The sequence below is a fragment of the Pinus tabuliformis genome, chromosome X (assembly GCF_031772625.1).
Source record: "Pinus tabuliformis cultivar Carrire ecotype Pingquan chromosome X, CPIR1, whole genome shotgun sequence".
NCBI classification, from domain to species: Eukaryota; Viridiplantae; Streptophyta; class Pinopsida; order Pinales; family Pinaceae; genus Pinus; species Pinus tabuliformis.
The window spans coordinates 231,990,905-232,005,359 of record NC_142308.1 but is presented as its reverse complement, the minus strand read 5'-3'; positions in this window follow the sequence as shown (position 1 = coordinate 232,005,359).

The window sequence follows — 14,455 nt, the reverse complement described above, 5'->3', positions numbered from 1 at the left end:
TGAAATAACTCATTAACACAAGCTATTGAGAAAAATAAACCAGTTTGTATTAATAACAAAACAAAGAAACTCTTACAACCTGGCCTTGGTGTTGTGCAAGTTCCTCCCAGGGTCCATCAAGGGTTTTCCTCTACTTTGACAAAGCTCACCCACTTCCAAGTAGAATCAAGCAAAGACAATCTCTCCTCACAAGGTTCTAAATGGGAGTCCTAATTCCTGCAGCATTTACCCAAAGAAAATGTATAGCTCCAACCTCCCCTCCCTCTGGCTCAATGTCTTTATTTATAGTGCTGTAAAGAGGTTATTCAGGTCCACCATCAATGGGATAATCCCCCTCTTTGGATGGGATAGCTCCCTTATTGATGGGATAGGTTCCTCCTTAATAGGGATACATGAACCAACTGGAGGCGCATCCATTTCATCAAACCGACCTCTAGAAAGTTCTAGAAGTAACCACAAGTAACTTTTTAAAGATGAAACTCGCGCATTTTGCCTTTTACAGAAGGACGCACCTGTCCCTTAACATACAGAGCGTCCATGGACGCAACTTTTGTGAACATTGTGAGCGTCCCCGCAGGTAAGGCTAGAGAGAACCTGCGACCCCAGAGATAAACACATTTTTAACAAGACTTTCTCTCTTCTTTGAGTTTGAGATGGATAGCAGAGGCATAAGACTTGCCTAAGAGGGTAGCATGACTGTTGATTTGAGCCATACTAACTGTAAGTAGTCATGGTGACATTTTTTAGTGTAACAGTATGCCACAGGATATCTTCCTTGAGGTTGCAAAGTTCGAATGAATGAGGTTGAGTTTTTTTATTTCATTTGAAACAACAAGAAATTTAATTCTAAGCATAAGTTTGGTCAATAGAGATAAAGTCCCACCTTGCTCATCTAGCTTGAGAAGCCTATCACCTCTTTAGGGTTAACACAGTGACCTTGCATTCATCAGAGCCATAGTTTTTATAACACTAGAGGCATCAGGTGGTTAGAACTTAAGGGGAGTTGCATTAATCAAACCTTAGCTTACTTCCCCTTGGATTCTCTCTCACAACCTACTCTAGAGACTAGCTTCAAAATAGTTAAGAAGAAGAATACATTTAGAGTAGGCATATAACTTAAAATAACCAAGATTTTGCATCTCACCTAGATTGTAGGATTTGCATCTCACTTAGGATAGTGAAGCATCCTTAAGAAACAATTGCTCATTCGATGACCTGGTAAATACATTATTTTAAACAAGTAATTGGCTCCATTTAAGACACTAGTCTTACATGATAATCTAATTAAATCAATTACCTTGTTAATTGAACCAAGTTGCTATGTCAATCAATTGTGTCTCTTAGACTTGTTGAATTACCAACAAGTCTTCCATCTTCAAATTTCATAGGGGCTACCCCGCATAGCTTGTTGTAAGGAGACAACTAGAATGGAGAGGGTGGGAATCAAAGTGACAACCCCCATCCTGAGTGTTGTTGCATCTTTCCTATATAGTTTGGGTGACAACATTTCCTTTCATCATTGTCAGGGATAGAGTTTTTTTTGTTCCCGGTTTTCACAACATCTTCTCATTACATCATCATTCTCATTATTCATATTTTCATTAAATTTTCTCATCACCTTGATCACCTTTCTATGTGCACCTTTAATACCAGGACATTTGAGTTAGTTTCATATTTGGGTGGTGAACCCACTTGTTCATCCATTCACAAGAGGTTATATTAGAAGAAATCTAGGTATTTTTCTTAACCCTGCTCTTGATCCTGAAAATAAAAAAAGAGCTTGGTTAAACAAATTAAATTCTAGTATGCACTTAATCTTTCTTGGAACAGAATCCCTCCCTGTTATCCACTTTCTTTTCCCTAATCCTGTCAGTCACGACTTCATGGATTTCTATGGGCCTGCAACTTTGGTAATATCCAGGGGCAGCCCCATAATCTACCAGATGTTATTTTTGAAAAGATCCCTTGTTTTAGGGGAGCAATATGATCACTACTGATAAATAGTACAAAATAGCCAATTAGTTACTAAAAAAACTACTAAAATTTTCATATTCGGTGACCAATAATAGCGAATTTATAGTATCTTATAACGTGACCAAATTTTAGTCATTTTTAACTTAGTCATTAATTGGTTGTCTCAATTTTATTGTTTAGTAGTATATTTAGCCATTAATTTGGTTGTTAATTTAGTCATTAATTGCCGCAATTAATGACCAAATATACAACAAAATATATTACTATATGATTACATGATAAAACCAATTAATCACAAAAGAAATATGACTAAAATGTTAGTTGTGTTACAAGATATTGTAAATTAGCTATTAATAGTCATATATATGCAAATTTTAGTCATCATTTGAAACCAATTAATGACCAAAGAAATATGACTAAATTTTGGTCATCTTATAAGATACTGTAAATTAGCTACTAATAGTCGTATATATGCAAAATTTACTCATTATTTGTAATCACAAATTTATCATTTGCAGTAGTCATTTATCCCTTTTTCGTAGTTTCATGTTCATTATATAAACGACTGATTTAGTAATTTCTATTCATTTCATTTTGATTTCATTAATAACTATTATGTTGGAAATAATACTGAGAGGGGGGGTGAATCAGTATTATCAGAACTATAAAACTTTTTCAATGCTCAGAAACATATACGCTACTTTCGTTAAGTGAACCAGCGTGTACACGCAACTGTGTCTAAAGAAAACAGCGTATAACCAGAAATATTATAATTCAGTTAGTTTATCTTCAGTTAAGTGCATAAGGACATTATTCACCATATTAAGAGTAAACAGATGCAGTAGAACAGATCACACAAAAACCACACACATGAACACCATGATATAAGGTGGAAACCCAATGTGGGTGAAAACCACCTGCTGCAAGTCGTCTCTATCTTTCTTTAATATGAAACTTCAGTTTGCAATCTTTTTGTACTGGTGCAGCCTTATACCAGTACGTAGGCTACAACCTGCAGAAGGCTACAACCTTCTCTCGTTCTCCAAACTTCCTTGGAAGGGAGCTCTAACCCCCTTTGCTCTTGTACTAGCCAAGATACTAGTACGTAGGTGCTGGCCTACAATCTTCTTTCTTTCAGGTACCACCTTTCATACATTTTCAGACTGGATATTCCTGAAGCACAACATTACAATCTGAAGACCACAATTCATTCAACTTTCACAACAAATCACTGAAGCACAAGACAACCAATACTAGCATCATCAATCTTTGAATCACTGAACCACTGAAACCCTGTCAATCACCAGTTACCAGAACACAGAGCAGACTACAGAACTCTGCAATAACAGTCAGACCCAACTGTAAACCCAAAAATCAAGCTTCAAAAGATATACGATACTTCAATGAGAGCAAACCGCGTATACACGCGCTTTTACCGAAGACAACCTGCGTACAGATCTAAAAATAAATTCTCTCAACTTGCAGCTGTACCAGATATCAGTTAGACCCAGAACATAACATTGCGTCAGTATGCAGATCTAGAAATACGCATAATCAACCATATCATAATAGTGCATTTCAAATCATTAGATCCCGATCTATCCTTAGATCTAGTCTTCCATCCACCGAAGTGATCTCTCCTTAGCTTAGATCAAGCAACCCAGAACCTGCATACCAGATCTCTTTCTTTTTCAGATATTCAAGCCTTTTCAAAAGATTATATTTGCCTAATGATCTTCTTCTCCTTATATAGCCTTAGGCCTTGCTCAATACCAAGAGCCAAAACCATAGAGATCCAATACCATCAACTTAAAAACTAGGGATCAACACGTCTGTTGAGATACTTTGGTCCAAAGACATAGGCTCAAGTACCGAGGACTAACTACCACGGACCAAAAGGAAGCTTCCCGACATATACGCCCTTTTCTGTTCATGCATCTGCGTGTATACGCGCCTTCGAATATAGCTATCATGCGTATACGCGACTTAGTATGCAGATCACCAGCGTGTATATGCAACTTGGACTTAATTAACCTGCGTATATGAGATTTATGAGATTTCTCTTCATTCTGTAGTCTGAACGGAGATCTGTCATCAAAGAAAGTTGCCATCAAGGACAACACCTGTATCATAACACCACACCTGTGCCAAAATGCCAACAATCTCCCCCTTTGGACTTGATGGCAACCTTCAGATCCTTAGAATCATTCTCCCCCTTTGTCATCAAGGGCAAAGGGTTGTGCTCCCCCTGAGGACATGCTGATACCTCTGCTTGGCTGTGCTGAATCATGCTCCCCCTGACTGTAGGCCAGATCTGCAAAAGATGTTCTTCAACAAGAACCAAGACTTATACACCATAAGGGACCTTCCTATCACCAAAAGACTCAATACATACATCCATACTCCCTACCAAGAGGGGACACATCAGAAACAACCAATTATATTACATCATTCATCCCAGGCATAGTGGGGAAACCAACATAGGCCGTTACATGACCTTGACACCATAAAAGAGATATCACAAAAAAAGATACATGACATAGAGACAACAGATCTAGACCAAGACTTATGAAAGTCACCAGCAGCATCTGATAAACATCTTTTAGATCAACAACCAGGATTTCTTTCTGAGCTCCTTCTCCTGAAACCAACAACCAAAACATCTAAATGCCAACAATGCTTTATGATACTTTTAAGCTGCTCCCCCTGAACCTGTGCCTGCTGCACCCCTTGAAACTGTGCCTGAAGAATTCTGACATACCCATCTCAGACCTTTTCAAACCAGAGATTGCCCTTGCTGTTCAGAACTCCATATACGCGATTTCTCCTGCATAAACCAGCGTATGTACGCGGATATACTTTCTGCAACAAGTGTACAACATACACTACAACATACACGCGACTTACCCCGCATAAATCCGCGTATATACGCCGATATCCCTTACGTAACTTGCGTATACCAACTTTTCTGTAGAACAGACAAGCTTTAACAGCAGGATGAAGCATCAACTACTCCCAGCTTTTGTCTGAGATATTCAAAATTTTCCCTGGGCAGTGGTTTTGTGAGAATATCAGCAACTTGTTCCTTAGAAGGAACATACTCCAACTTGACCTTCTGCTCAAGTACTTGTTCCCGAAGAAAATGGTACTTGATTGGTATGTGCTTGGTCTTTGAGTGCATGACTGGATTCTTTGAAATGCTGATTGCACTTGTATTATCACATAAGATAGAGACTGGTGGAGTGCAAGTGATTTGAAAGTCCTGCAAGGTCTGCATCATCCAAAGAAGTTGTGTGCAACAAGATGCCGCAGCCACATATTCTGCTTCAGCTGTAGATAAGGCAATCGAACTCTGTTTCTTGCTGAACCAAGATACTAATCTGGAACCCATGAAGAAAGCACCACCACTTGTGCTTTTCCTATCATCCACACTTCCAGCCCAATCTGCATCTGTGTAAGCATGAAGAGTGAGATCTGTATTTCTAGGATACCATAAGCCATAGTTTTGGGTCCCTTGAAGATACTTGAAGATTCTTTTGACTGCCTGAAGATGAGTTTCCTTTGGGTTGGCTTGAAATCTTCCAACAATTCCTACTGCATGTGTAATATCTGGTCGGGTACCTGTCAAATAAAGCAAACTCCCAATCATGGATCTATAAGTGGGTTGGTGAACTGCTGCTGATTCATCATTTGCACTGAGGCTGCATCCTGTAACCATGGGTGTACATACTGGCTTTGACTCTTCCATGCCATACTTCTTCAAGATCTGCTTGAGGTATTTGGTTTGAGATAGGAAGATACCTCCTTCATTTTGTTGGATTTGCAATCCAAGAAAATATGTCAATTCTCCAAGTAGTGACATTTCGAATTCTTTCTGCATAACCAAGGCAAAGTTTTGACTCATAGTCTCTTCATTGCTGCCAAAGATAATATCATCTACATAAACAACAAGAATTAGCAATTTGTTATTTTCAACTTTTATATAGAGATTGCTATCTGCTGATCCTTTTGAAAAGCCTTGTTGGTGAAGATATTTGTCCAACCGATAGTACCAAGCCCTTGGAGCTTGTTTGAGTCCATAGAGAGCCTTTTTCAATCTGCATACAAGCTTTGGATCATTCCCAAGAATGAAACCATCTGGCTGCTCAATATATACTTCTTCTTCTAAGTCTCCATTCAGGAAGGCTGATTTCACGTCCATTTGAAATACCTTGAAGTTTTGAAAGCTTGAGAGAGCAAGGAACATTCGGATGGCCTCAAGTCTTGCCACAGGAGCAAAGGTCTCTTCAAAATCTATTCCTTCTTGCTGCACATACCCTTTACAAACAAGTCTGGCCTTGTTTCTAATTACTTCTCCATTTCATTCAATTTATTCTTGAAGACCCATTTTGTTCCTATTACATTCTTATCTTTTGGTCTAGAAACTAATTCCCAAGTGTTGTTCTTTTCGATCTGCTCAAGTTCTTCATCCATTGCTTTGACCCAACATTCATCTTTGCATGCCTCTTTCACATTTTGTGGTTCAGTGGAGGAGAGTAATGCCAAATAGCTTGAAGCTTCTGCAAGTGTCCTTCTTGTTTGTACTCCTGCTTCTTTCTGCCCCACAATCTGAGATTCTGGATGATTCTTTTGAACATATCTGGATGGAGTCTTCTCTTCTATTCTTGTCTGCTCCTCTGGTTCTTCTTGAGGTTCTTCTTCTTCTTGAGGTTCTTCTTCTTCATCATTCCGCCTTTGAGGGTAGCCTTCATCTTCTTCAATGTCTTCATGATGAACTTGCCTAGGAATATATCCCTTCTCATCAACCACTACATCAATGCTGTCAACAATTCTGCCAAGTCTTTTATTGTAGCACTTGTATGCTTTGCTATGTGGAGAATAACCAAGAAGAATGCCCTCATCTGCTCTTGGTTCAAGTTTGCCAAGTTGCTCATCAGTATTCTTAATATAACATTTGCTCCCAAAGATTTTGAAGTGCTTCACCGAAGGAGTCTCACCACTCCAGAGCTCATGAGGTGTTTGAGTGCTGTTTACTCGGACATTTGTTTTGTTAAGAATAATAACCGCAACATGTGCAGCTTCACCCCAGAAGGTTGCGGGAGTACCTGATTCATCAAGCATAGCACGAGCCATTTGTTGGATTGTTCTGTTCATTCTTTCCACAACCCCATTTTGCTGAGGAGTTCTAGCTGTAGAGAATTCTCTTCTTATCCCATGTTCTTCACAGAAATCGAAAAATTCATTTGAAGTGAACTCCCCACCTCTGTCAGATCTGAGGCACTTAATTTTGTGTCCTGATTCATTCTCAACCAAGGCTTTGAAGGATTTGAATTTTTCGAATGCTTCATCTTTGTGCTTCATAAGCCCTAACCAAACAAATCTGGAGAAATCGTCAATAAATAATATCAAATATTCTTCTCCTCGAGGTGTCCTTTTCCTAAATGGACCACAAACATCTGTATGGACTAGCTCAAGAGGCATGCTAGCTGATCCTTCCTTCTCTGGAAAGTTAGTTCTGGTTTTCTTTCCAAACTGACAAGATTTGCATATGGTATTGTCTGGAATTTTGATATCTGGAAGACCACGAACTGCCTGATATTTGCATGCTTTCCTTATTTGTGAAAAGCTTAGATGCCCCAACCTCCAATGCCATAGCCAATGTTCATCATCCTTGCTTAAGTAGCATTGCTGTCTTTCCTCAAAGATATATAGATTATTTGGAGTCCTTCTTCCTTTGAGCACTGTTTTACCTGTATCAAGATCGCGAACACAACATCCATTTGATCTAAATATTACCTCTGTTCCTTGATCGCACTTCTGACTTACACTCAGAAGATTATGCTTCAATCCATCAACATATAAAACATTTCTTGCTTTGACCTTCTCTTTCAATGGAGCAACACCTTTTCCTTTTATGGCTGCAGAGATATCGTTTCCAAAAGAAACTTTCTTCCCCTTTTCTAATGCAGTATATGACTCAAGCTTTTCTTTGTCCCCTGTCATATGCTTCGAACATCCGCTGTCAATGTACCATAGACTTTCTTGACCTTCTGCATAAAAGGCTATTCCACATCTTTCTGGTTGCGATTCCTTTATTCTCCATGTTCTGACATTTGAGGTTTGTTCCTTCTGAGTTGTCTTCCGGAACCTGCTCCTGCATTCAGAGTCTTCATGACCAAAGTTATTACAAATAGAGCATTCAACTTCATTTTCAAGAACCGAAAAGTTGTTATAAGTCCTTTTCATGGTTTCAGTCATTCTCCCTTGCTTTTGAGCTTCTCTAGTCATGATTGTTTTGTAGGCAACACATTGAGCTGCTTTGTGACCGAAGTTATGGCAAGAAAAGCACTGACCATTAAAGAAACTTCTGCGATAATCAGATCTATCATCCACCCGACTGTAGCTTCTATTCACATTCATTCTTGGAGTAAATTGGGAAGATTTTACCTGTGGCTGATTGTAGCTTCTGTTTGTCCTTAAGACGGATTGCCCCTGGTAGTTTCTGTTTGCAATTCGTCCCTGCTTTACCTGACGGTCTTCATTGTGCTCTTGCTCATTCTTTCTTGCTGCATTAAGATAACTTTTAGAGGTAGAGGCTTGAGATGTTTCTCCATTATATCCCAGACCTGTCTTGATCAGAGGAGATCGCTGCACATTGATAATCTCATCCAAGGTTTCAGATCCTTTAACAAATTTGAGATTAATAGCTTTTGTTTTCTCAATCTCTTTTCTAAGACCAACAATTTCACCTTCTAATTTTTCAAGATGTCTTTCCTTTTCATCAATTTGAAATTGTAGAGTATCAATGATCACATTCTTCTCTTCTATACATCTCTTAAGTCTAGTAATTTCTTCATGAAATTAATCCACATCTATAGCATCCATATAATCATCATCTTCAAATGCCATTAACAATTTATATTCATTACCTCATTCATCTTCATCACTGTTTGATAGACCATCACTATCTTCATGAGTGTAGTAGCTTTTCTTATTTGCACTCTGTTTCTTGTTCCATCTAGCAGGTTCCTTTCCTTTATCCTTATAAGGACATTTTGCAGCATAATGACCTACTCTTCCACAAGCAAAGCATTTAAAAGGTAACTTACCTCTGAACCTTCTAGAACCCGTTTGAAGATTTCTGACAAAATTTGATTCTTCTTCTTCTTCTGGGACGTGGCTTGCTTCATAATAATCTTCTTTGCCTGATGCCTTGAAAGCAGCTTCTCTTCTGTCTGATGGACCTCCCTTTCTCATTTCATAAGCAGTTAGAATTCCATGTAGCTGAGACATAGTAAGAATTCGTAGATTTTCCTTTTCTTCTATTGCAGATACCTTAGATTCAAACTTGGGGGACAATGATCTTAGAACCTTTTCAACCACTATAGCCTCTTTTATTTCTTCACCCAAATTTTTCATACAATTAACAATCTCATCTACCCGAAGAAAATAGTTAGCCACACTTTCATCATTATACATCTTGAGAGTCTCATACTGAATCCTGAGAGTTTGAAGTTTAGCACGCTTTACCTGTTCATCTCCTTCATAGCTCGTGACAATTTTGTCCCATATCTCTTTTGCGGATTTGTAGTGCATTACCTTCATGAATTCCGTTTGGGATATACATCCTAATAGGGTACTGACTGCTTTCACATTTGTTTCATACTTCTTTTTCTCAGCTGCATCTGTAGGAGTAGCTGAAGGAAAGGCGTAGCCTGTTTCTACGATGTCCCAAACTTCTGTACCCAGAGATTGAAGATAGGCAGTAACTCTTACCTTCCAATAATTGAAGTTTGTCCCATCAAAAACCGGTGGCCTGATTGATGCTTCTTTCTCGTAGTTGCTCATGATGAACGATCTTCCTTCAAGCGGTCAAGCTTCTCTGAAGGACCTGCTCTGATACCAATTGTTGGAAATAATACTGAGAGGGGGGGTGAATCAGTATTATCAGAACTATAAAACTTTTTCAATGCTCAGAAACATATACGCTACTTTCGTTAAGTGAACCAGCGTGTACACGCAACTGTGTCTAAAGGAAACAGCGTATAACCAGAAATCTTATAATTCAGTTAGTTTATCTTCAGTTAAGTGCATAAGGACATTATTCACCATATTAAGAGTAAACAGATGCAGTAGAACAGATCACACAAAAACCACACACATGAACACCATGATATAAGGTGGAAACCCAATGTGGGTGAAAACCACCTGCTGCAAGTCGTCTCTATCTTTCTTTAATATGAAACTTCAGTTTGCAATCTTTTTGTACTGGTGCAGCCTTATACCAGTACGCAGGCTACAACCTGCAGAAGGCTACAACCTTCTCTCGTTCTCCAAACTTCCTTGGAAGGGAGCTCCAACCCCCTTTGCTCTTGTACTAGCCAAGATACTAGTACGTAGGTGCTGGCCTACAATCTTCTTTCTTTCAGGTACCACCTTTCATACATTTTCAGACTGGATATTCCTGAAGCACAACATTACAATCTGAAGACCACAATTCATTCAACTTTCACAACAAATCATTGAAGCACAAGACAACCAATACTAGCATCATCAATCTTTGAATCACTGAACCACTGAAACCCTGTCAATCACCAGTTACCAGAACACAGAGCAGACTACAGAACTCTGCAATAACAGTCAGACCCAACTGTAAACCCAAAAATCAAGCTTCAAAAGATATACGCTACTTCAATGAGAGCAAACCGCGTATACACGCGCTTTTACCGAAGACAACCTGCGTACAGATCTAAAAATAAATTCTCTCAACTTGCAGCTGTACCAGATATCAGTTAGACCCAGAACATAACATTGCGTCAGTATGCAGATCTAGAAATACGCATAATCAACCATATCATAATAGTGCATTTCAAATCATTAGATCCCGATCTATCCTTAGATCTAGTCTTCCATCCACCGAAGTGATCTCTCCTTAGCTTAGATCAAGCAACCCAGAACCTGCATACCAGATCTCTTTATTTTTCAGATATTCAAGCCTTTTCAAAAGATTATATTTGCCTAATGATCTTCTTCTCCTTATATAGCCTTAGGCTTTGCTCAATACCAAGAGCCAAAACCATAGAGATCCAATACCATCAACTTAAAAACTAGGGATCAACACGTCTGTCGAGATACTTTGGTCCAAAGACATAGGCTCAAGTACCGAGGACTAACTACCACGGACCAAAAGGAAGATTCCCGACATATACGCCCTTTTCTGTTCATGCATCTGCGTGTATACGCGCCTTCGAATATAGCTCTCATGCGTATATGCAACTTAGTATGCAGATCACCAGCGTGTATACGCAACTTGGACTTAATTAACCTGTGTATATGAGATTTATGAGATTTCTCTTCATTTTGTAGTCTGAACGGAGATCTGTCATCAAAGAAAGTTGCCATCAAGGACAACACCTGTATCATAACACCACACCTGTGCCAAAATGCCAACATATTATAAATGACTAATTTAGTCATATATTAATTTTATTTGTGTTCATTATTAATAAATATAAACTAATAATTTAGTAGTTTTAGATTGATTTTGTGTTCATTATTAATCAACATAAATTAATTAGAATTGCTTTGTGACTAAATTAAAAAAAAAAAATGCCATACAATGTGCATGTTCATCTAATATGAAAATGAAAAGTTACATATGTTAATTACAATACTAAATAATATCATGTGAAAATATAAATAATTTCAACCACACACACACACACACACACACACACACACACACACACATCTTATATATATATATATATATATATATATATATATATTTTCTCAGTAAAGGCTAATTCTATTAAAGGAAAATCAAAATAATGTTACAAGTTGAAGCCTCAGGCAAGAGCATCTGAGAGCATTCAACGCAGCAAACCGTCCCAAGAATGGGAGGACTAGATACATAAAGCAAGGAGTCGAACATTGGAACCTGAATACAACGATAATATCATAGGAATCTGAAACTGTCAAGATCGGAAACATAAAAACAGAGAAGCTGACCAAATCCGCAGAAGAGCTACAGGTTGCGCCTTGCCAAGAAAGAGAACCAAATTCCAGTCTGCCGAGGGGAAACCAGAACCGCCATCCCAAAAACTGCCGGAGCTTTAGCCAAAAGAACCATTAGAAAAAAGCTGGGAAGACACAAAATTGTCCAGGTGGCATTACATTTCCATGCCCTGGTCCGGAAGCTCCTCCACCACCGGGCAAGCATTGCCATACCAAGTCCCTTCATCTCTTGCAACGTCACTAGCAGCACTGCCGCCAGGAGGAGCCGACGAGGGACGGGTGTCGCTGGAACAACCAACAGTGGCCATCAAGACATAGGTACCATGAGAGCTGCCACCTGGTGGCAGAGTGTCACCAGGAGCCCCCCCTCGTCATGCTTCTTGCCGCGCCCATCCATCTTGCCTTCATCTGCCAAATTCTGCTCATCACCTTGGTTGTCCTCCCTACTATGACCACCCTGAGAGAGCTCAGCCAAATTGCACACTATAGCTTGAGGCGGAGCCTCTTCTTCAGAAAATATTACAGTGATATTGGCAGAGATAATGGGCCTATTTAGGCTGCTTTGAAACTTAAAGTGGGTAGACTGAAAAGCATTATGCGGGAAAGGCCTGCGGGATGGGCTGAGAGGAGGCGAGTTCGCCTGAGATGAGGGCTGAGAAGAAGGAGCCGGGGTTTGATCGATAGATTGAGCCCTCTGAGAGCGCCCCCAACCACCACGGCTTCCGCCATGGCGGCTTCTCATGTGATGCCAGACCATGGTGAGGCCACAGAGGGAAGGCTCAGAAACACAGGAATCTTTGGAGGGGAGACGAGACAACACCAGGAGGATTCTAACAATGATCAAAGAACTAGCCTGAGAATGGAGAAAGGGGGGCGCAATAGCAACAGCAAGAGCCTCCGAGAGCGACCCACTAAAGGTTGAAACTGACCTGCTGCAGAGAAAAGCTACAAGGGACAGGCATAGGCAAGAAGACGAGGAGTAAATAAAGGGGTGGAGAGCCGAAAGCGCCATGATTGTACCAGCAGTAGCCATGCTTCAGACAGAGTGAGCCTTTAAGTCAATTTTCAGATGGGATCACTCTCGCCTTAGGTGAGCCGATTTGAGCCAGATGTGAGCCGACTTGAGCCGGATGTAAGCCTGGAGAACAGCGCTGATCTGCATCTGGCAGGACCACGCGCCTGCAACCTTAATTAATTCCATAAATTGTCATTTAATTCACCCGCATCTGGGTTCAATCACATATATTTTATTATATAAAATATCAAATATTAAAATATGGGTTCCCAACTTAATATTGGTTGGATTACATTTTACACATGAAATATTGATTTATCACTTTAAAACATTATCACTGTCTTGCCAAGCCATTGCAAATGAATTCACCAACTCTGAAGACTTGCCATCAATCTCTATGTGTGTGTCTTATGTAGGATATTGGCTCTAAGGGTATTACTAGATCGGTTCTGTCATCTCTATAATTTGCATTTTTCGTTCCAGTGTAATTGCTCTCCTCTTTCTTCAATTCCTACTTCTTACCATCAATACTAAGTTTCTCTCTTGAAAATGAAAGAAAATACAATGCAAAGTATAAGACATGAAAGACAATGAATACTTGAATATAAACTAAAGTAGACTACAAAGATTTATACAACATATACCTTAACATCAGCAGTGTCAATGCTATTTTACCCCATAAAGCAAGAAACTTGAACAAGTTTTCTTTAGTTGGGCAATAGTGACCTATATAAACAAATCAAATAAAACATCACCATAGAAAAGGTTAGGCACAATATCTTCAAAGAAAGCTCAGGCACAATCATGTCAACTAAGATACATGTTAAAAAGCCCAAATAATATTAGGTGTGATGTCTAATCCTTGTTTTATTCGCAACAACATTTCATTCTCTAGCACATGAACTTGGTCAAGTATATAGGCAACCTATGCTCAAATAACAACATGAAAGTAAACTTTTTTAATAATCATGAAAAATATTTTAACACAAAACAACTAAAAGAATTTCAATTAATATCGTGTAATACTAAACTCATCTTCAAGCTTTGGATGTTTTTTAAATGGACATGATACCAAATATTTTTAATTTCATAGTTAGAAGAAGACAAACCAAAATCAAAAGAAATGTTCAAAATATAATCAAACAATAAAGAGAGGATATCATGGAATGAACATTGCAATTATAAAAAAATTGTTTACCTATCCACTAGTGTCTTGTCTAGCATTCCTAAAACATTTGCTTACCCAAAATAACCATGAGTTGAAAGAATCAAAATATTAAAAAACCATAGGAATCCCTACTAGAAACATTTCCAAAGTCAATGGCTCAAGTGCCTGAAGGATATCGAACAAAAAATGTATCATATCCAAAACATTTTGTGCATTATCTCCTCATCCTTTTTCCAATCCCATTTCCAGTTACCTACCCACATCAGAGTCAAGTAACAATC